A 25,095-nucleotide genomic window follows, 5' to 3' on the forward strand; every position below is an offset into this window, starting at 1 on the left:
TTACCGCAGACCACGGCTTCTCGATGTTATAGGCTGCAGGCGATCACTTCCCCGGTGATCCCCGGCAAGTGATCCCTGGCTCCGGGATGGTAAAGTCCACTCCACGCCTGCTGCTAGAAGCTCCGCAGACCGCAGCTTCATGATGTTAAAGTCAGCAGGCCGGCGGTCGGAGCCTTTCTCCTGGCTCCACATTGGAAGTCCGTGCCGCGCCTGCTGCCGAAGCTTTGGGCCGGTCTCCGGGAAAGGCCACACCAATCGAAGTTGTTAGGCCGCGAGAGAGGCGACAATGTGACTAGGAGAAAAGTTGCATCTCCCCCGAGGTAAGTGACTGGGAACGGTTTCCCCCTATATACCCCCCACCACCCCCCACATAAAAATATACTGAGAAACATTAACACATAAATTACTAAATTACTAAGTTATGTTTTATACTAAAAAAACAAAAAAAGTTGAAATCACTGACAAACTGCTGGCGAGGCTGCCGCACACAGCGCCACCCGATGACCATCAGGTGATCCAACAAGGCTCTCCAGAGGTGCTGCTTGACCCACTGAGTTACTCCAGCACTTTTTATTCTACACAACATTCCAGCATCTGCAGTTCTTTGTGTTGATTGGCTAACCCTAACCAGGGAACCCTTGAACCATAACCCAGGAGAGCGCTGGACCTTAACCCTCATAATCCACCTGAGCTGAGCCATAAACCTGACCGGCGGAGCGGCAGAATACAACCCCAGTGAAGCACGAACCAGAACCAACCTGAACCGTAGTAGATAAATGAACTGCTCGCAGCCATAAGAGGGTCCCTGGAAACCATAAAATGAAAGCTCACAAAATGTGAGCGTTATATCGAAACAGCGCTATGTGGGGTAGCGTAAAATGAGGTATACCTGTACTTGTCTTACAATGCAATTTCATTATTTCCAACCATTTTTCCAGAACTGAGAAAAGCATTCAATGCAGCCAAGCAATCCTAATGGGCAATAAAATTTGCCAATTGCCCAAACTGACGCAGCATTCAGATTTTGCTGAGCTGCCTAATTACAAATTAAAGTCAATATTCCACATGGTTAACTTACAGTTGCAATCTTGTTGCCAAACTAAATCGTCATACATTTACCAGTGGAGTTGGCCCCGCTGCCCGAAACAATATTAAACCCTCAATCGACATCACTGAAAGTGTGAACTTGCTTTGCACAAATTGACTGGCACCTTAACTACATTACACACATAATTGCATTTCAAAAGTACTTCATTAGTCGCGAAACACATTGAGACTTAGAGTGTATTGGCAAGAGACAATACCGGGACAAAGTTGAGTCCCAGTATAATCACTCGGATACACAGAGAATGTGGCATGGTCAGAGTAAGATAACTGGCTGTAATGCAAGATCAGGCAACATTATTGTTGATAGTGCGACCCTACCCGATGAACTGAATGCATTCTATGCTCGCTTTAAGCAGAAGGCCACAGGCCTGGCCTGGCCCTGCAGCCTCCAGTGTGCCTCTCCCCAGGGTAACTGTAGCAAAGGTCAGATCGGCCTTCCAGAGGGTAAACCCACGAAAAGCAACTGGCTCTGATGGCCGTGTCCTTAGTAGCTGCGTGGGCCAGATAGTGGGAGTATTGGTGGACATCTTTAATCTCTCCCTAATCCGTTCTGAGGTACCCACCTGCTTCAAGAAGACTACCATCACCCCAGTGCCGAAGAAAAGCAAGATCTCATGCATTACCAACTACTGTCCAGTGGCCTTGACATCCACCTTCACAAAATGATTTGAGAGGCTAGTTATGGAACACATTAAATCCAGTCTACCCTGTTGTCTTGACCCACTGCAGTTCGCCTCCTGCCACAAACAGGTCCACGGATGATATCATCTCCCTAGCTCTACACTCATCCCAAGAACACCTGGATAAGATAGACACCTATGTCAGACTCTTATTCATAGACAACAGCTCTGTCTTTAGTACCATTGTACCATTATACCATCCAAGCTCATCAGCAAACTCACGGAACGGTGTCAGCACTCATCTCTCCAACTGCATCCATAACTTCCTTAACATCAGACCCCAATCAGTGAGGATAGGGGACAAATCATCCTCCATGATAATCCTCCACACGGGGACTCGGCAAAGTTGCATTCTCAGCCCCTTCGTTACTCCTTGAACACCCACGACTGTACAGCCATGTACAAATCTAATTCAATATTCAAATTTGCAGATGACACCACCATTGTGGGCCTGATATTAAATAATGATGAGATGGAGTACAGGAAGGAGATCGAGAACTTCGTTTCCTGGTGTCAAGACAACAACATGTTTCTCAATGTCAGCAAGACAAGGGAGATAGTGATCGACTTCAGGAAGCAAAGTGCTCCACATACCCCAGTTTGCTTTGATGGTGCAGAAGTAGAGATGGTTGAAAACTTCAAATTCCTAGGAGTCAATATCACCAACAACTGATCCTGCATCACACATATTGAAGCAATGACCAAGAAAGCACACTAATGCCTCTACTTCCTAATAAGGGTTAGGAAGTTTGACATGTCCCCTATAACTCTCACTAACCTCTACAAATGCACCATAGAAAGCATTTTATCAGGATGCATCACAGCTTGAGTTTCTTCCCAGAGGCAATTCGGACTGTAAACGCCTATCTCACCAGGGACTAACTCTACTGAACGTTTTTCCTTCCATTATTTATTATGTAAAAGAATATGTGTGTTATGATTGTGTTTATAATTTGTTTGGTTATTTTGTTGTTTGTCTTTTGCACAAAAGTCCGCGAGCGTTGCCACTTTCATTTCACTGCACATCTCGTATGTGTATGTGACAAATAAACTTGACTTGACTTGACTTGAGCTTGGTTTGGGGACAGCTCCAACCGAGACAGCAAGAAATTGCAGTGAATTGTGGATGCAGACCAGACCATCACACGCCAACCTCCCTTCTATTGACTCCATTTATACCTCACACTGCCTTGGTAAGACCAACAGTATAATCAAGAATGAGGCGCAACCTGGCCACTCCCTCTACTCCCTTCTCCCATCAGGTAAAAGTTACACGTATGAAAACGCATACCTCCAGATTCAACAAAGTTTCTTCCCAGCTGTTATCAGGCAATAGACTAATCCTAGCACAACCTAAGAACAGTGCTGAACTACTAACTACCTCTTTGATGACCCTCGGACCTTCTTTGATCAGTCTTTGCTGGCTTTACCTTGCAGTAAGCATTATTGTCTTATCATGTATCTATACATTGTAAATGGCTTGATCATTTATGGTATATGTACACATTGATCTGTTTTGTAGTAAATGCCTACTATGTTCTGTGTGCTGAAGCAAAGCAAGAATTTCATTGTCCTATCAGGGACACATGGCAATAAAATCACTTGTACTTGAACTTGAACTTGGAATCATGTATTATCTTTCTGCTGACTAGATGGCATGCAACAAAAGCTTTTCACTTGGTACACGTGACAATAAACAAAATAATTTGTTACTGAGACTTAGAATTCCAAAAGTAAAGTGAAACTTCATACGTTAGTGCTGGTATATTTGGGCTAATTTATTATTGTGTATCTGCATGTTATCATTCAGTTAACTAAGAAGATTAAACCTCATCACATTACATTTTCCTAATGTGACATTTTTAAAGTTCTGGAAACTTAGCTTTAACATTTGAAGATACCATTTTGATAATAACCATATTTTTCAATTATTTGTCACTGCAGAATTAAAATGAGAAAAAAATGAGAAAGCACATTCAAAATTAGTTTTAAAGGTAAACCTAAATGGGGCGCGTCGCGCAGCAGTAGAGTTGCCGCCTTACAGCACCAAAGGTCTGGGTTCAATACTGACCTTGGGTGCAGTCTGTATGGAGTATGTACGTTCTCGTTGTGACTGTGTGGGTTTTTCTCCGGTACCTTGATTTCCTCCAACATTCCAAAGACGTGGGTTTGTAGGTTAATTGGTTTCTGCAAATAGTCCCTAATGTGTAGGATAGAACTAATGTACGGGTGGTCGGCATGGACTCAGTGGACCAAAGGGCCTGTTTCCATGCTGTATCTCTAAACTAAACTAAACTAAATGTAGATAAAAGCATTTAAAATTATTTTCATTTCTAGGGGGCTTATACATTATCCCACTATCTTGAGTTTTAGAATAACTCTTCGTTGACCTCAGTGTCATGCTATCTCATTGATACTGACCTAGCCATTAGACATTTCACATTAAATAGATTAAGGGAATATTGAAAATTACCTTAATATACTTCACCATTGTTTTTTGCTCTCTGAAGCAAAAGGTAACCCACTTCCCAACCAGTTTCACATTCAGGGAACAAATTTATTAGATACATTAATCTTTTCTTATGTTAGAATGCAACATAAATCTATTAACATTACTTTTAGAATAGAGCACCATTGTCAAATCAGCAAAGAAAAAAACACAAATCACTGTAGAAATGATAGTCCCAAATGTTTGCTCATTGAAATATATCTTCATTGACCTTCCGCAAAATTTCAAATCTATGTGCTGTGAACAAATCAATCCATCTAGATATAAAACGATGATTTTTAGTATAAAATCTCCATTTGCAACAAAGTACATTGGTTATTTTGTTTGGAATTTTGACTGGAGGAGATCATTGGCTGCTAATGCTGTTTGTCCATACATGGAGTATATTTATGTTTAGGTTTAGGTTTATGTTGAAGCTTATTATTGTCACTTGTACCGAGGTGCAGTTTACATGCGATACTATCCAAATAGCTCAGATATACCATAAATGAATACAATCAAGTATGAGGCTTACACGCCATCACTTCCTACAAGGCAAAACAAATGGCATTTGGAGCAACAGTGAAGCACACGTTTTGATAGGGAGAACTCGGATGTTCCTTTTTGGGCCCCCATAGCATTGGTATTGTAGTTTCAGTCACTGAAGCTGACTTCAGGAAGGTGAACCCTTGGAAAGCATATGGATCTGATGGTATACTTGGTCACGTTTTCTAAACCTGTGCAGAGCAACTGGTTGGAGTTTTTTGTGATCATCTTCAACCTCTTACTACTTAGCGGGTGGTGCAGCAGTAGAGTTTCTGCCTTACAGCGAATGCAGCGCCGGAGACTCGGGTTCGATCCCGACTATGGGTGCTGCCTGTATGAAGTTTTTGCGTTCTCTCTGGGACCTGTGTGGGTTTTCTCCGAGATCTTCGGTTTCCTCCCACATTCCAAAGACGTACAGGTTTATAGGTTGCTGACTTTGAAAGCAAGATTATTGTTCTGGTACCATTCAATCAGATTTTCAATCTCCTTCCTAGACTCTGACATCATTACCCATTATTCGTCAAAAATGGAAATTTTTTTGGATGCTATTGGAACTGTCTGGCTGTACAGTCATGGGTATAAAAAGAGTAAAGCTGGGAACTGACCACACAGCGCTGAGGTGATCCTGTGCCGATAGATATTGAAGAGTTTGTTCATTTGTATTGATTTTAATCTGCTGATGAGGAAGTCGAGATCCAGTTACTTGAACAGATTTATGGTTTTCTGAGTTGATGGCAAGTTTGGAGGGGATGATGGCATTGAACATTGAGCCGCAGCCGATGAACAATGGCCTGATGTTCTTATTGTCCAAGTGATACCATGTAGACTGGAGAGTCTACACTGGGGCGGCGCTCCCGTGAGGGCGGCCCGGCTCGGGGATGGACGGCGCTCCGGTGGCTGAGGCGGCCCAGCGCGGGGATGAGACGGTGCTCCGGTAGCTGAGGCGGCGTTCTGGCAGCGGCGACCTGAATCCAGGGCTCGGCCGCGGGCCAGTGGGCGACATCATCGGGAGCTCGCAGTTCACAGGCTGGTGCCTGTTTTCCGGAGCTCCCGCGGCAACAGCTGTGTCCGCTGGACCGGAGGGCGGCAGCTTCAACCACCCCAGGCCACGGAGCTTGAAACCGGCCCGTTCGTGAAGCACAGTGAGGCGCGGGACTGACTTACCATCGCCCGGTGAGGTATCGACTCAGCGCAGAGGGAGAAGAGAAGAGACAGTAACCCTAAGATTTTTGCCTCCATCACAGTGAGGAGGTGCCTGGTGAATTCACTGTGGTGGATGTTAATTTGTGTTTATTGTGTGTCTTGTTGTTTATTATTATATGTATGGCTGCAGGCAACGACATTTCGTTCGGTCTGAATGACAAATAAAGGATCTAAGTCTAAGTCTAAGTCAGTGAGTTTGCATCCCTTGTTGATCTATTGTGATATAACCATATAACCATATAACAATTACAGCATGGAAACAGGCCATCTCGACCCTTCTAGTCCGTGCCGAACACGTATTCTCCCCTAGTCCCATATACCTGCGCTCAGTCCATAACCCTCCATTCCTTTCCCGTCCATATCACTATCCAATTTATTTTTAAATGATAAAAATGAACCTGCCTCCACCACCTTCACTGGAAGCTCATTCCACACAGCCACCACTCTCTGAGTAAAGAAGTTCCCCCTCATGTTGCCCCTAAACTTCAGTCCCTTAATTCTCAAATCATGTCCCCTTGTTTGAATCTTCCCTACTCTCAGTGTGAAAAACTTATCCACGTCAACTCTGTCTATCCCTCTCATCATTTTAAAGAACTCTATCAAGTCCCCCCTTAACCTTCTGCGCTCCAAAGAATAAAGCCCTAACTTGTTCAACCATTCTCTGTAACTTAGTTGCTGAAACCCAGGCAACATTCTAGTAAATCTCCTCTGTACTCTCTCTATTTTGTTGACAGCCTTCCTATAATTAGGCGACCAAAATTGTACACCATACTCCAGAATTGGCCTCACCAATGCCTTGTACAATTTTAACATTACATCCCAACTTCTATACTCAATGCTCTGATTTATAAAGGCCAGCACACCAAAAGCTTTCTTTACCACCCTATCTACATGAGATTCCACTTTCAGGGATATCCAGATGCTTATATATATATTATCTCTAAGTATCCTTTCCATTAATTTGCCCACCACTGACGTCAAACTAACATGTCTATAATTGCTAGGTTTACTCTTAGACCTCTTTTTAAACAATGGAACAACATGCGCAGTACGCCACTCCTCCGGCACTATTCCCGTTTCTAATGACATTTGAAATATTTCTGTCATAGCCCCTGCTATTTCTACACTAACTGCCCTCAATGTCCTAGGGAATATCCTGTCCGGACCTGGAGACTTATCCACTTTTATATTTCTCAAAAGTGTCAGTACTTCCTCTTCTTTGAATCTCATAGTTTCCATAACTACTCTACTTGTTTCCCTTACCTCACATAATTCAATATCCTTCTCCTTGGTGAATACCGAAGAAAAGAAATTGTTCAATATCTCCCCCATCTCTTTTGGCTGCAGATAGCTGTCCACTCTCTCTAATGGACCAATTTTAACCCTCGTTATCCTTTTGCTGTTAATATAGCTGTAGAAACCCTTTGGATTTACTTTCACCTTACTTGCCAAAGCAACCACATATATTCTTTTAGCTTTTCTAATTTCTTTCTTAAGATTCTTTTTACATTCTTTATACTCCTCGAGCACCTCATTTACTCCATGCTGTCTATAATTATAGTAGATCTCCCTCTTTTTCCAAACCGTGTCCAATTTCCCTTGAAAACCATGGCTCTTTCCAATTTTTACTATTTCCTTTCAACCGAACAGGGACATAAAGATGTTGTACTCTTAAAATTTCACCTTTAAATGTACTCAATTTCTCTTCCACATCTTTCCCATAAAATAAACTGTCCCAATTTACTCCTTTTAAATCCTTTCGCATCTCCTAATGGTAGGAAAGTTGTAGTAGATCCATGTCTTTACTAAGGTAAGAGTTGATATGTTCTTATAATTAACAGCAAAACTCTCCATCACCAGGGATATTGGTGGCACTAGTTTTTGAGGCATGTTACCTTACTCTTCTTCGGCACTTTTTCCATTAGTGTTATGGATTTTCAGCCGAATTTGGCTTTGCAGGTTCTGTAATGTAGCTACATTTTTATCAGAATGCTACCTGGATTAGGCAGTGTTATCTACAAGTAGAGGTTGGATAGACTTGGACTAGAGAGTATAGGTTTAAAGTGAGAGGGGGGAAATTTAAAGAAGATGTGCGGGTCAAGACTTTTACATAAAGGGTGGTTGATGCTTGGAACATGCGGGGGCAGTGGTGGAGGTAAATATGATAATGGCATTCAATAGTCTTTTAAATAGGTGCATGAAATGCTGGAAATGGAGGGGTATAGATCATGCGCACACAAATGAGATTAGTTTCTCTTGGCATTATGTTCGGCACAGATATTATAGGCAGTAGTGCTTGTTTCTCTGTTGTAGTTTTCTCTGTCCTATGATCTATTTCATAAACTGTTGATATGGTCATAATTCATACTTCACTGGGCAGCAAGGGAAAAGCCATTGCAGATTCAAAATTTATTTCAACTATTAATTAGAAACATCCACTTTAATGAACAATGAGTTGTGGGGAATCGTGGTGACTGGTTTATGGATAACAAGACCCCACGGACACGTGATAACTCATCTGTTTGTCTCAATGTCGTTCAACTAGAGTTAGTTTAGTTTAGAGATACAGCACGGAAACAGGCCATTTGGCCCACCAGGTCCGCGCCGACCAGCGATCCCCACATATTAACACTATCCCACACACGAGGGATAATTTTTACATTTACCAGGCCAATGGACCTACATACCTGTAAGTCTTTGGAGTGTGGGGAGGAAACCGAAGATTTCGGATAAAACCCCCGCAGGTCACGGGGAGAACGTATAAACTGTGTACAGACAGCACCCGTAGTCGGGATCGAACCCGGGTCTCCGGCGCTGCAAACACTGTAAGGCAGCAACTCTACCGCTGCGCCAACGTGCCACAGATGGCGGCACTTTCAAACAATTTACTTTGACAGTTAAGGGATAAATATTGTTCAATATTAAGAGATTTGTCTTCTTTTTCTTCTGAATGATGTGATAGATCTTTTACTTTCACCTCCTACTGTGTAGTTGTCTCTCTGAAATGCATTGTGATATCAGTCTAAATCATGGATTATGGGAAGTATAATTGCTAACCTTCAGCCAAGGTTGACAACTGGCAGGTTCCAAGTGATCTACACAGGCAGTTCTGAGGGTTACTTTTGTTAATATTGTGTGAAGGAAATTTAGGAATGGTGAAGAATTAAATATTTGTCTGCATTTGGCACTGTGTGTCAGCAATATTCCCTCTCAAATCAGGTGTAGCACAGCCAGCTGCAGCTCACAGCACCTCCAATCTGCTTTCAAGGTCATCGAAGAGCACATTAACTTCTGTACTAGAGACATCAACAAATTTGCGACCAATTAGACAGAGATTTACCATTTTTATCTCAGTTTCTGTACATTATAGACAGGTAAATGCTGTACCATATTGTTAGTATGTTAAACCTGCCAAATGACTACAAGTTATGGAACAGTTACTCTTACAAAGATGATCCAAGCGCTGAGGAAAGAAATGTACAGATTGAGCAAAACACATGCACTTTAGAGTTTGTCATGTTCCCCAAATTTAGCATGTTACTACATGAAGAGCCCACAAAGCATAGATTCTGCATTTGCAGTGAGGATGAATTAAAAATAAACTAATATTGTCCAAAGTCATGAATTAATTAAAAAATATCGACACGCGTTATATGAGTCAGTTATCTTACGATTGGAAGTGACAGAGCTCAAGTTTAGACTTGAATACAGGAAAATTAGACACCAGTGTTCAGCAAAATCATCGAAGAAATGTTAATTCAACACAGTCTGAATAAGTGCCACCTATCCATGTCATCCAGAGATGCTGCCTGACCTGCTGAGTTAATTCAGCGCTTGTTTCCTTTTGTAAATATCAACGTGAGCTTTGCAGGCTGTCTTCAAGTCATGTAACATTCTGATTTAGAAGAATAACACTAGTTTTTCATTGTCACTAAGTTTGAATCACTCCCTAACAGCAAAAGACCTGGAGTGGTGCAGTGGGTGACTCATGGGCAAGTGGGGAAGGACATTAAATGCTAGCATTATCAGGAACACTCACATAGAGACATACAACATGGAAACAGGCCCTTCGGCCCAATTTGCCACACCGACCAACATGCCCCATCAATGCTAATCCCGCCTGCCTATGTTTGACCCATACCCCTCCAATCCAATCTAAGCCTTCTAAATGCTTTTAAAAATTGTGACAATACCTGCCTCAACTACCTCCTCTGACAGCTTGTTCCATACACCCACACTCTTTGTGTAAAAAAATTACTCCACAGGTTCCTATTAAATCTTCTCCCCCTTATCTTAAACTTACAAGTTAATAACCTAACCATTTAACCTATAACCATATAAACTAAATCCTGAAAGACGATTAATACAAAAAGAGGTGTCAGTTCAGATTCAATCTGCGCTGATGAGCGACCCCCACATATTAAACCTATCCTACATACACTAGGGACAATTTTTACATTTAGCAATCCAATTTGCCGACATACCTGTACACCTTTGGAGTGTGGGAGGAAACCAAAGATCTCAAAGAAAACCCATGCAGGTCACGGGGAGAATGTTCAAACTCCGTACAGACAGCACCTGTGGTCGGGATCGAACCCAGGTCTCTGTCGCTGCAAGCAGTGTAAGGCAGTAACTCTACCGGAGTGCCACCGTGGCACCCTATGTGTTCCAAGTGGAATGTGTTCCAGTTTCCTCCCACATTCCAAAGACGTACTGTTTTTTAGGATGTGTTATATCTGGACTTTCAGAAGGCTTTCGACAAGGTCCCACATAAGAGATTAGTATACAAACTTAAGCACACGGTATTGGGGGTTCAGTATTGATGTGGATAGAGAACTGTCTGGCAAACAGGAAGCAAAGAGTACGAGTAAATTGGTCCTTTTCAGAATGGCAAGCAATGACTAGTGGGGTACCGCAAGGCTCAGTGCTGGGACCCCAGCTATTTACGATATATATTAAGGATTTGAATGAGGGAATTGAATGCAACATCTCCAAGTTTGCGGAAGACACGAAGCTGGGGGGCAGTGTTAGCTGTGAGGAGGATGCTAGGAGGCTGCAAGGTGACTTGGATAGGCTGGGTGAGTGGGCAAATGCATGGCAGATGCAGTATAATGTGGATAAATGTGAGGTTGTCCACCTTGGTGGCAAAAACAGGAAAGTAGACTATTATCTAAATGGTGGCCGATTAGGAAAAGGGGAGATGCAACGAGACCTGGGTGCCATGGTACACCAGTCATTGAAAGTAGGCATGCAGGTGCAGCAGGCAGTGAAGAAAGCTAATGTTAGCATTCATAGCAAAAGGATTTGAGTATAGAAGCAGGGAGGTTCTACTGCAGTTGTACAGTGTCTTGGTGAAACCACACCTGGTGTATTGCGTACTGTTTTGGTCTCCTAATCTGAGGAAAGACATTCTTGCCATAGAGGGAGTACAGAGAAGGTTCACCAGACTGATTCCTGGGATGTCAGGACTTTCATTTGAAGAAAGACTGGATAGACTCGGCTAGTACTCACTAGAATTTAGAAGATTGAGGGGGAATCTTATAGAAACTTACAAAATTCTTAAGGGGTTGGACAGGCTAGATGCAGGAAGATTGTTTCCGATGTTGCGGAAGTCCAGAACAAGGGGTCACAGTTGAAAGATAAGGGGGAAATCTTTTAGGACAGAGATGAGAAAAACATTTTTCACACAGAGAGTGGTAAATCTCTGGAATTCTCTGTCACAGAAGGTAGTTGAGGCCAGTCCATTGGCTATATTTAAGAGGGAGTTAGATGTGGCCCTTGTGGCTAAAGGGATCAGGGGGTATGGAGAGAAGGCAGGTATGGGATGCTGAGTTGGATGATCAGCCATGATAATATTGAATGGCAGTGCAGGCTCGAATGGCCGAATGGCCTACTCCTGCACCTATTTTCTATGTTTCTATGAAAGTCTAATGAAAAATGCATAGAGCATCAGTGCTGAGTTAGGATTGTGATTAGAGCTGTGCAGGGTGGATGAAGAATGTAATGGTTGTTGGGATGAAGCTGCAACCTGGAGGTACCGTCCTTCCAATGGTAGCAGCAAGATGAGAGCATGGCCAGTGTGTTGTGGGGTTTTGATAGTATTGAGGCAGTGCTTCCTCTAGATCCTTTCAATGGTGTGTGGATGGACTGGGCAATGTCCTTCATTTTCTGCAGCCCACTTCGTTCTTGAGTGTCTGAGTTACCAAACCTGTGTTGCAACCAATCAGAATATTTTCCACCATCTGTAAGAAGTACAATAAGAGCATTTGGCGACATGCTGAATCTCTTCTAGAAATGCCTAAAAAAATAATTTCAGTCAGAACATCACATTAATGTTCAGGGAGTGTATGGGCCTTAAGCAGCAGCGCTAACATGAGCTCTAACATGAGCAGATCAGACATGAAAGGCAACAGGAGGTAAAAGTTGCTACTGGTATAATGGAGATCACCAATCACAAGTTAACCAGTGGGAAAATATTTTAGCTGAAAAAAAGAAGGGTTCATAAGCTTCATGTGTAAGCCTGGAATCAGAGAGCAAGTCAGAATAATGTCAGCCAATTACATACTTGGCGTAAAGGAAGACACCAAGGAAAGGCTTTTAAATTGGTGAACAGTCTAAAAAGCAATTTTATAAAGTACATTTCCACTGGTGGCAATAGTTGAAAATGTGGTGATTTATAGTAAATGACTAAAATCTAACATGCTGTTGTGAACATTGACCCCATTGCTGACAGTTCAGTAATGGACTGAGATATGTTTGGGCTCAGTGGTTCAATAAAGTAGCATTAGCAAAACAACATGCTGAATCTGAAGGCCTATTCCAATGCAGCATCAAAAACTCCAGGCCAGATGCAGTAATTAGTTCCCTGTAACGGTGAAAAAGTGAAGTTACTAATGGTAGCTGTGGATTACATAAACAGGTCAATTCTTTAGGGAAGGATTAGCTCAAAGAACTAAAGGTGGTTGAGAAAAATGTGTTTAGTGTGAGCAGTTGATTGCCATGTGTAGACAAGCTTTTACAGGATTAGGTGGATTTGTTCAAAGATGTGTTTACTGACATTAAGGGATACAAACCTCATATACACATTTAAACAAAATGCAAAGCAAATCTTTTGTACTTACCATCCGGAGTCTGGGATCCCTTACCGGGGATCGCCGAGAAAGAGCTCCGACCGCCAGCCTGCGGCCTATAACATCCTGAAGCCGCAGTGTCCGGTAGGAAAGTGCAAATTCGGGCACACCAAGCCGCGGAGTGTGTTCGACGTCCTGACGTCGGAGTTTTGATCATCCCGATGAGAGGGCCTGTACATCCGGCCATCCGTAGTGGCGACTATGGAGGGTTTTTGGCCCTGACCACGGGTGAACAAAGGAGGAGGACTGATTGAACTTTATTGCCTTCCACCACAGTGAAGAATGTTGTGGTGGATGTTTGTGTTACATTCTCTTGTGTATTGTGTGTTCTTTTTTTAAGTGTATCGCTGCTGGCAAATTAATTTCACTTAAACTTCGGGTGCATGTGACAAATAAAATTGACTTTGACTTTGACATTTTGTGGTCCGAGACTAGCAATGTACATGGTGAAAACTAGCAGAATAGCTCCTGATGATTTAGCCTGTTTATGTAGTCAGAGCTACAATTAGTATCTTAACTTTTTGGCTGTTATATGAAACCACTCGTTGCATCTGACCCAGAGTTTTTGATGCCACCTTGGAATATGTCTTCAGATTTAACCTGCTCTGTGCAGTATTGGCCAAATTTGGACATTATGATTGAGTTGCACCCACTGGCGTGGTGCCCAAAACTGCAAAAAAAACATTTAGCTTTGTATAGACTATAAAGTAGACTTCAGCTGACTTGGGGAAAATTTACTTTTCACCTGTGATGTAGGATCCGAACTGGCAGAGAACAGGGATTTTTTAAAAACCTGATTAGACCTATTTAATTATATGCTGAATTAAACCTGGTAAAGAACCATATAACACCATATAACCATATAACAATTACAGCACGGAAACAGGCCATCTCGGCCCTACAAGTCCGTGCCAAACAACTTTTTTCCCTTAGTCCCACCTGCCTGCACTCATACCATAACCCTCCATTCCCTTCTCATCCATATGCCTATCCAATTTATTTTTAAATGATACCAACGAACCTGCCGACACCACTTCCACTGGAAGCTCATTCCACACCGCTACCACTCTCTGAGTAAAGAAGTTCCCCCTCATGTTACCCCTAAACTTCTGTCCCTTAATTCTGAAGTCATGTCCTCTTGTTTGAATCTTCCCTATTCTCAAAGGGAAAAGCTTGTGCACATCAACTCTGTCTATCCCTCTCATCATTTTAAAGACCTCTATCAAGTCCCCCCTTAACCTTCTGCGCTCCAGAGAATAAAGACCTAACTTATTCAACCTATCTCTTTTGCCAACATCATCTAATAATTAACACTTATAATGATCCCAATATATTCACCAAGATGCCTTCTTACCTGACGTCACCATGCACACTTTTTCAGACTATGAAAAAGAAGATCAACTTTGTCCATGCAACAGAAAACATTTTGAATCAGAGCAGCAAAATTGTTGAATATCAGGAGACGTCATGAACATAGCATTTTACTTCAGTCACGTGAGTGACTACGTGAAGACCCCGCCAGCACGCATGCGCCACGCATTGCACCAGCGACGGGGGGGAAGGGGGGGGGGGGGAAGAGCTCTCCAGCGGCAAAATTGAAAACAGACTTACAGGTAAGAATTATTATTCTAAGGTCATATTTCTTGCCCTTGTTGTGCTTTGTGTTGTAACACCATGGACAAGGGGAAGAAAAACGGGGAACCGTGAAAGTTCCAACAGCCGAGGGCAACCAGCGGCACCTGGACCGCAGTCTCTGCAGTCCACAGTCACGTCAACTCTGCACAGCTGAGCCCAGCGCCGCGAGCTGCACAACCGGAAACAGCGCAGCGGGCTGGAGGCAAAGCCCAGCAGATGTCGGTCCGGCCGATAGACTCGGACGAGTCCGGCCAGGAGGACGCGCTGCCTGAGAGCAGTGGAAGTGACTGTCTGGAGCGGTTGCTGTTGTCCAGTCACCGACATCAACTCTGCTCAACCGAGTCCAGCGCTGTGAGCTGTACAGCCCGAACCAGCGCAGCGGGCTGGAGGCTAAGCCCAGTAGAAGTCGGTCCGGCCGATATATTCAGACGAGTCCCGTCGGGAGGGACACGCTGCCCGAGTGCAGCAGAGGTGCCGCCTCTCCCGCATGAAGCGGTTGATGGAGCAAATGCTCCAACGTGACTTGCTCCGGGAGATGGAGCAAGCTCACTATGGGAGTCCTCGCACTACCATAACAGCACCTTATCCAGGGCTGTCCAATGCATCTCCCTCGACAGAGGGGAGGCATTGTGGGCCAGGGCTGGGCTGGTTCTGAAGAAGGGGACGTGGCTGAAGAAAACGGCAGTGTGCTGGGGGTGCAGGATCCTAAGGAGCTACTGGGAGTGGTCACCAAATTTGCGGACCACCGGAATCAGGAGTACCATTGCAGACCAAGCTGGCGGCCAGCATCGACTACCTGCCCTCCCATCCTCTGCAGGAACAGGTAGTTAACAAAACTACAGAGATGTATATGCCTCCTGCGAACTTTACTTCATTAAATGTGCCCGCAGTAATCAGTGTGATCTGGGGATACGGTGGGACTGGCATAAGAACCCAGGAGGTCAAACTACAGAAGATTCTAAAACTTCTGACAGCGGGCATAACATTGTTTGCTCGTTCAGTCTATGGTACTGAGATGACGGACACTGCGAAACAGCTGCAACACAACCGCGGATACTGCTGTTTTTGGGGGGGGGGGGGGTTAAACTTGTCTAAACAAGTAAAAGAGTTTGACGAAGAGTTTAAAGCCGTTGGGCTCATGTGGGCGCAGCAACCACAAAGGTCCTTTTTAGGCCAAGGCCCAGAGCAACCCTCATGGAAAATGTGCCAACCCCGCACTCCAGCGCCTCATCCGCAGAAGAGGCAGAAGCGGAAGAAGTGAACGTACCACCAGCAACCATGGAGGTAGGTGGGTCTGGTTCCTTCCAGAACACAAGAGGTGTAGGACCTATACTAACAGGGGAAACGTTACACTTGTTTTGGGAAGCATGGAGGTTTATTACCACTGATAAATTTATACTACAGAGTATTCAGGGATACGAAATTGAGTTCATCCAAAAGATATGCCACCAGTTCAACGTGCCTAACCGAAAGTTATACTCTCACAACAGGAGAAATTGGAAGGACAGGCAGAACTGGAAAGGTTATATACCAAAGGTAAAATAGAGAGGTCGGCAAAAAGTTGGTGGATGACGCATCATCATTGACTTAAAAAAACTGAATACTTATGTAAAGTATACTCATTTCAAAATGGAATCATTTGTTACTGCCAAACAATTAGTTTCAAAGGGATACTTCATGGCATGCATTGATCTAAAAGATGCATACTATTCAGTACCCATACATAGGGATCATCGTCGATACCTAAAATTTAACTGGATGGGGCAACTATGGCAGTATATAGCGTTGCTTAATGGGTTAAACTTCAGCCCCAAGACTGTTCACCAAGATATTAAAACCGTCCTTGGCAATACTTAGGAAACAAAACATATTGTCATGGCATATCTTGATGATATATTAATTGTGGGGAAAACCCTGGAACTAGCTAAATCAGCAGTTTTAGCTACCAAACATTTGTTTGAAACTCTGGGGTTCATCATCCATCCAGATAAATCTAAGTTGACGCCATCCACAACTATGGACTGTCTGGGATTGTTGAAGTTCTGCCTCCCCGTTCTCTGCCCCTACCTCACTAATCTCTTCAACTCCTCATTGTTCCAAGGAATTGTCCCTTCCGCTTTCAAAACTGCTGCTGTTACACCAATCTTAAAGAAACCTGGTCTTGATCCCTCCTCTCTCATTAACTATCGCCCAATCTCAAATCTCCCCTTTCTTTCAAAAACCCTGGAGCGTATCGTTGCGTCGCAACTTCATTCCCACCTCCTTGCGTATAACCTACTTGAACCCCTCCAATCTGGTTTTCGCCCCCTCCATAGCACAGAAACTGCTCTCCTCAAAGTCCTCAATGACTACTCACCTCTGCTGACATTGGTTTCCTCAACGTCCTCATCCTCCTCGACCTGAGCGCAGCCTTCGATACAGTGAACCATAACATCCTGCTCACCAGACTCAAAGACTCGGCATTGAAGGCTCTGCACTCAGCTGGCTCCGTTCCTACCTTTCCAACAGATCCCACTTCATCTCTCTCCACAACCACACCTCTGCTACAGCCACAGTCACTCAAGGCGTTCCCCAAGGCTCCGTACTCGGCCCCCTCCTCTTCATCATCTACATCCTCCCCCTTGGTCAGATACTCTGCCACTTCAATCTGGACTTCCACTGTTACGCTGATGACACCCAGATCTACCTTGGCACCAAATCCCCCCACAACCCCCCCCCTCTCCCATATCAACTCCTGTTTGTCAGCTATAAAAACCTGGATGCAACATAATTTCCTCAAACTCAACAGCGATAAGACAGAATTCCTCCTCATATGCTCCAAAGCCACACTCAACAAAATCAATAACCCCACTCTCACCCTCGACGGCACCACTGTCTCCCCATCTCCCCAGGCCCGCAACCTTGGCGTGCTCTTTGATTCCACCCTCTCCCTTGAGCCTCACATCCGCCATGTCATTAAAACCTCCTTCTTTCATCTCCGCAACATCGCCAAACTCAGACCCTCTCTCACACCGCCCGCTGCTGAAAGACTCATCCATGCCTTCATCTCCTCCCAACAGGATTATTGCAACTCACTTCTCCTTGGCATCAGCTCCACCTACATCAACTGACTCCAACTGGTCCAGAACGGAGCCGCCCGACTCATCACCCATACCAAATCCTGGCATCACATCACTCCAGTCCTCAAACAACTTCACTGGCTTCCCATCTCCCACTAGATCACCTACAAAATCCCTGATCCTCACCTACAAAGCCCTCCACCATCTGGCCCGCCCATCTCTCACTGACCTCCTCTCCCCCTACCAACCCTCACGGTCCCTCAGATCCACATCAGCTGGTCTCCTCTCCATCCACAAGTTCAACCTCCGCAGTTTTGGGGACAGAGCCTTCTCCAGGGCAGCTCTCAGGCTCTGGAACTCCCTCCCCCAACTGATCCGCAATTCCGTGTCCCTCACCATCTTACAGTCCCGCCTCAAGACCCATCTCTTCACCTCTGCCTATCCTTAGCCCCACGTGCCGTCCTTTTTCATCTGTGCATTAATTGCCTCACACTGTGTTTTGTATTGAATTCTGTATTTACTTTGTGTACTAGTCATGTCTCTACTATTTATTTCATTCCCCTTACATGTTTTTCCTCTACCTGCTAAATTTTTGTAAGGTGTCCTTGAGACTCTTGAAAGGCGCCCATAAATAAAATGTATTATTATTATTATTATTATTGGGATTCACAATTAACACTATCCACATGTCTGTAACATTGCCAAAGAGTAAAGCAGCAGACTTGGTGGAAGCCTGCAACAAGGTCAGCGCTCATGGCTGGGGAGCTACTAGCATTATATCCAGTGGTAGATGGAACATCAGGAATCATCATTACTAAAAACACTGGGTATAAATTATTTAGAGATGTTGGGTGCGTTTCATGGGCTAAAAGCCTACTGTTCACAATGCACCATCTGCATGTCCGCCTACAAATTGATAATACCACAGTGGTGGCATATGTTAATCATATGGGTGGAATAAATTCGATATCATGTGTCAATCTGCCAATACAATCTGGCAATGGTGTGTTAACATACATATTTGGCTATCAGCAACATACCTACCAGGTAAGCTCAATACAGTGGCAGACACCAGGTCACAAAAATTTAATGACAGCACCGAATGGATGTTGGACCACAAAATATTTGCTGATATTACTATATGATATGGTACACCAGATATCGATCTATTTGCATCTAGACTCAATCACCAGTTACCAACATATGTCGCTTGGGAACCAGACCTGGGGCAGCAGCAATGGACGCTTTCTCGCTGAATTGGGGAAAATTGTTTTCTATGCTTTTTCCCCCTCCTGCCTCATCAGTCGGGTCCTACGCAAAATACAAATGGACTCAGCATCAGGTATCTTGGTAGTACCCGATTGGCCTACACAGCCATGATTCCCTGTGGTCCTTGACATGGTCTCTGAACCATATATGTCCATCATGCTAGATCTGGGCTGACGGACAGGACCATGAACATGATCACGGCGGCCTATCGAGTCAACAAAAAAGCAGTACCTCTCCAGCATAAGAATATGGGAGTTGTATTGCTCAAGGACTGGTGTAGCGTATAATACAGCTACAATCACCAACGTCCTGGAATTTCTGTCCAGCCTTCATATTGACGAAGGACTGAGCTGCAGTGCTATAATTGCACTACAAGTGCCCTGTCAACCTACTGGTGGCAGGCACCAGGACAACTCCTCATGGGATCCCACCCCCTAGTTGCCAAACTATGAGGGTTATTTACAACACTAAAACTCATAGATCGAGGTACTCGCAAATCTGGGACGCCAGTGTTGTACTAACATTGCTAAGGGGTTGGGCACCAGCAATGTCCCTGCCCCTGGAAAAGCTCACATTAAAAACAGTAATGCTGATGGCATTGATCTCAGCTCAAAGGTTCCAGTCTCTACATAAACTGAGACTGGACAATATGATGGTATCTACAGAAAAGATAAACATTCGCATCTTGGAGCTGGTTAAACAAGATAGACCAGGAACATCAAGACAGAATTGGAATTCCAGGTATACCCATCTGACACCCAATTGTGTGTAATGACACACCTTCTACGATACCTTAAGACTACTAAAACTTTATGAGGTAGTGAATTGGCGCTATTGGTCAGCTATAAACAGCCTCATGGACGGGTATCAGCACAGGCCATCTCTAGATGGCTCAGACAGCTTTTGGGAGCTGCTGGGGTGGATACTGACATTTTTTAATTTCATTCCACAAGGGCAGCAGCAACATTGGCAGCTAGAGACATGGAAGTGCCTATGGACCATATCCTGGCAACAGCAGGGTGGTCTAGAGAGAAGACCTTCCAACTCTTTTATAATAAGCCAATAACCAAACCTGCGGTATTGCAGAATCAATTTTGAATTCTGTAATATAGTTAGCCCAAGGGAGCATTATTTTTGTTAAAATAAATTGTTATTGTTTGAATTTGATTCATGTCTGAATACGATAACATACTTCCTCCCTTGGATGACTTCGGCAGTGAGTGAAGCATGGATTGTTCCACGGCATGAAATCACAGATCTTTAAAATCTTCATGTAGTCACTCACGTGACTCCGAAGTAAAATAGTAAGATTAAACGAGAACTTACCAGTTTGAAGTTTGATCTTTATTTTATGAGGAGTTACGTCGAGGGATTACGTGCCCTCCACGCCCACCCTCTATCATAAAGGTCAACTGGTATTCTAGTTCTTCTTATCTTACTATGTTTATTTCACTTACTATTACTGTGATTTCACACCGCTGCTTTGAAGAATGTCGCGCATGCGTGCTGGCGGGGTCTTCACGTAATCCCTCGACGTAACTCCTCATAAAATAAAGATCAAACTTCAAACTGGTATGTTCTCGTTTAATCTTACTATTAAACTGTGGAAGAGTAAATATGTCTGTGTAGAATAAAGTGACTTACCTGAGCCTATAGACTAAAACTGGATAAATCTGGACAAGGAAAATGTTAATGAGCAAATCTAGAAATACTGCAGATGTTTTAAATCTGAAATAAAAACTGAAAACTCTTGAAATAATCATTATATCGGGCAGCATCTGTATAAAAAAGAAATGGAGTGATGTTTCAAGCTAATGACCTTTGATCGAAACATGGACAAATTGGAATTCAAACAAACATGTTTCTGCTGCAGGGAAGGGGGATATTTGGGGGGATGAAAGGGAATGTCTGTGATAGTGTCGATATTACAAAAACGTGGTCCATCACGTGTACTGACCTCTCCATCATTCAAAGGATCTGCAGCAGGCACTGCCTCAAAAAGGCAGCCAGCATCATCAAAGACCCATAATGCCCTGGCGATGGACTAATTTCACTCCTACCGCTGGGAGGATGGTATAGGCATTTTAAAACTGTGACCACCAGGTTCAAGAAAAGCTTCTTCCCAACACCCATTGGGCTCTTGAACACTACAAAACAATCTAAACTATGAACTATGGACTGTCTCAGTTGCAGTAAGGATTTTGTTATTTTTTGCACTAGTATTATTTTAACAAATGTTTGTTTTGTTTATGATTTGTTATCTATGAATATTGTGCTGCTGCTAGCATTAATTAAATTTGTCATGTTAGTACAAAATTAAGCACTCTTGACACTTTAGAGAACGAGAGATGCTCCTTATGTTATCTTTTATTTTACATTGTCAGTGTGAGATTCAAAAATCACAAATGCTCTTGAGACAAATTCAGACAAAGAAGTGTTTTTATTAATTTCATATTCTGCAGAATAGGTGTCTCTCCTCTGATGTCCCCTGGAGGCACAAAGAAAATGGAGATGCTTTCTATCTTTATACCCTTCTTCACTGTGGTCACTACCTCAGGTCTCCCCATCGAGTTTCGTCCAATCATAACATAAAGCCCACATTCACACGAGAAAGTCCAGGAATGTCTCGGACCATTTCCTGACGTCAAGACTCCCAAGGCCTTCTGCTGAAGTTGTTATCTGTTTGCTACTTTTTATCTAGAATTTCTCTCTGTTCTGTATATTGTTACTTTATTCTACCAGCAGTCTGGCTTCTGCGGATAAGCTCATTTATTTCTAAGTTATATTTTTCAGACTTCTAGTATAATTCAACCATCCCTATTAACCCTTCTCTCACAATCCACCATTTTTCTTTTTGCTACGCATCTTTTGAATTATACTATATCTTCCTTTTCTAGTGCTAGCAGCAGATTCTTCGCCTCCCTATCCTCCTCTCGCTAGTCATACTGTGTTCTGAAGGCCAGCGCAGGGAATAATACAACATCCGAATAGGCACAAAGTCAATGGTTCCTTCCCTTCACGCACAGTCTACGGGCTGATATTGTCTGGTGGGGCCTCCACAGGACCCTTAAATCGGTTTGCGTGTGTCCACCCTTTTTCTTTTGTTCGTACTGCTGTCTCGGTGATTAATAACACAAGGTAGGGTCCAGTCCACTTTGGTTGCAGCTTTTCTTCCTTCCATGATTTTACAAGATCCCAGTTCTCTGCTTTCACAGAATGGATTGGCAAGTCGAGATGGGGACTCTGTGCCAACAGCTCCTTGGTTTTTAATTCTGTAATAGAATGAGATACTGCCAGTAAACAGTTCCTTAAGAAAACATCATTACCATGGTGGGTATTCCTTCTCTTTCCCAAATAATAAAAACCTAACTTGTTCAACCTTTCTCTGTATCTCAGTTGCTGAAACCCAGTCAACATTCTAATTGATCTCCTCTGTACTCTCTATTTTAACCTTTTTCCTATAATTATGCCTACCAAAATTATGCACCATACTCCACAATTGACCTCACCAATACCTTGTACAATTTAACATTACAACCCAACTTCTATACACAATGCTCTGATTTATAAAGGACAACACACCAAAATCTTTCTTTACCATCCTTTCTACACGAGATTCCACCTTCAGGGAATTATACACAGTTGTTCCTAGATCCCTCTGTTCAACTTCATTCCTCAATTCACAATCATTTACCATGTAAGTCTAATTTGAATTTGGCCTGCCAAGTTGTATCACCTCACACTTATCAACATTAAATCCATCTGTCATGTTTCAACCCACTCTTCCAAATAACCTAAATCTCTCTGTACATTTTTTAAATCTACTTAATTATTCACAACACCACGTATCTTAGTATCATCTACATACTTCTTAATCTATCTTACCACACCAACATCCATATTATTGATTCACATGACAAACAACAGTGGTCCCAACACACATCTCTGAGGTACCCCTCTAGTCATTGACCTCTAACCTGCCAAACATCCATCCACCATTACTCTCTGACATTTCCCGACATTTCCCAACATTTCCCAACAGTCACTTTTAATCCATCTTGCTATTCCTTACTAACCACTTCTTAACCAACCTTATTTCCTTTATTGAACTTTGTCAAAGGCCTTACTGAAGTTCACCACTTTAACCTCATCAATTTTCCTAATAACCTCTTTTAAGAAAAATCAAGATTAGTCAAATGTCACAATCACAAATCCATGCTAATTCTTCCTAATCCTATCCCACTTATCCAAATTCCTATAATATTGTCTTTAGTATCCTTTCCATTATTTCCCACCACTGATGTCAAACAAGTTCTTGTTAAAACTCTACTCTTCTTTGTCCTCCTGTTCAATTACCTCAGGGCTATTGTCTATTCGTACCTGTGGGCCAGCCCTCATGTAATTATTGAAATCGTACTAGGTATCTCAACCTTCTAAACGAACATCGGTCGGTGATTTAGAAAACTCATACATACACCTTGTCTTCAGGTTTAAAGGGTCCTTCTTCCTGGTCCATCTCCGACAGCTTTTACTTTACCTGTTCATAAATAGACTTGTATATCATTATTAACTGTTTCATATACTTTTTAAATTCTAATCGGTAACTGTTCCAAGCTCGGTCCCTTGCAGGAACTTCTCCATTGTGTCACCTGCTGGTTAGTTTGCATGCAACATTTCTTCAGTGCCAATGGCAGAGCATTACACAAATCTTATTTATTTTAACCTTCAATGTTCCATTTATTCTTTTCATCAAATGAAAACAATCCGTTGTCAAAGCTGATTTCTGTAGGTTTACCAAACCTCTTAATTACCTTATTCAACATAAACGACACTACAGTGCTCATACCTAAATCGATTCAGACTTACCCTGGACATCTCTTCCAGATGCTGTTTCAGCTGCTTTGTCTGCATTTTAATTTAACTTCTTTGACATGTACTTTTTCCATTTCACCATACAATTTCAAAATTCCCAATCTAGTCTGAACTATATCCTACCTTTCCCAAGGTCATCATCTGCTGTCTTATATTCTGAAGTATTTCTCTCTCTTCACTTGTGGAACAAACCAACAAATTGTCCACATCAACAAATACTTTCTAAGGGTATACCATATAACCATATATCGAACCTGCCACCACCACCTTCACTGGAAGCTCATTCCACACAGCTACCACTCTCTGAGTAAAGAAGTTCCCCCTCAACTTTCAACTCTGCCTTTCCCATCTAATTAAAAAAACCTACCTCATCCTGGCCTTTCTTGACATCCTTCCTTAAATCCCTTTCTCTCTCTTGGGGACCCCAGTCCAGTTAGGGCTTATAATCTCCAGATTAATTTCACTCCTGATAGGACTTTGAGGAAAAGTTCCCCAAGACATGTATTATTGGCATGTAATTCTCTGGCCCCGCTTGGTTCCCTCATAGGACTCACTTGTGTCAGTTCATCACTTATTTCAGTCTTTTCAACCAGGGGCCTTGTTCATTGACATTGACCGCAGAGACCAACTGTTTGCTGAATCGGGGGTTGGAAATAAATGACAATCCCACCACCTTCTTCAATTCTGCTTGACTTTAAGAAGAATGACTTCCACCACAATAGTTCATAATATAATGTCCACATGCCTTCTTTTTCTTGTTCATTTTCAACTCTCCACCTTTTCATTCCCCTTTGTTCCTTGGGGTTCACCTTAAGTGGGTAACATTTGCTGAGGGGCCTGCATACCCTCGGTCATGACGGCATCCAACCTGAAGATGGCGCTGTAGCCGGTAAGTTTGTGAGCGGCGGCCATGTTTGTAGTCTTTTGTCGGCCCGGTTGTAACAATTTACATCATCTTTATCTGACACTTAGTGGTTCCCACTACTTTTACCAATGGTGCCTTCAAATCTTTCATGGCCAATAATCGTCCCACATTCTCCTCCTCCAAAGCCCTAATCCATTTCCTTCCCCATCAGGGATATAGGGTGAGGCATTTTTATTTATTA

The 25,095-nt window shown here is 43.1% G+C and overlaps 1 long non-coding RNA gene across 2 annotated transcripts in view; it reads right to left on the minus strand.

Moving 5' to 3' along the window:
* Positions 1 to 21,538: 21,538 nt before the first annotated feature.
* The window catches only part of LOC129696182 (uncharacterized), a 6,045-nt gene continuing 2,488 nt past the window's right edge, over positions 21,539 to 25,095 (minus strand). The window contains exons 1-2 of one of the 2 annotated variants that reach the window (XR_008723284.1): positions 24,544 to 25,095; positions 21,539 to 23,654 (exon numbers count right to left, since the gene is read on the minus strand). The exon at positions 24,544 to 25,095 is cut by the window's right edge and continues 181 nt beyond it. This is a non-coding gene — a long non-coding RNA (uncharacterized LOC129696182). The remainder of the gene's footprint in view (positions 23,655 to 24,543) is intronic. The other variant, XR_008723283.1, reaches the window with a different exon arrangement.

This window comes from Leucoraja erinacea, chromosome 1 (genome assembly GCF_028641065.1).
Source record: "Leucoraja erinacea ecotype New England chromosome 1, Leri_hhj_1, whole genome shotgun sequence".
Lineage (NCBI taxonomy): Eukaryota > Metazoa > Chordata > Chondrichthyes > Rajiformes > Rajidae > Leucoraja > Leucoraja erinaceus.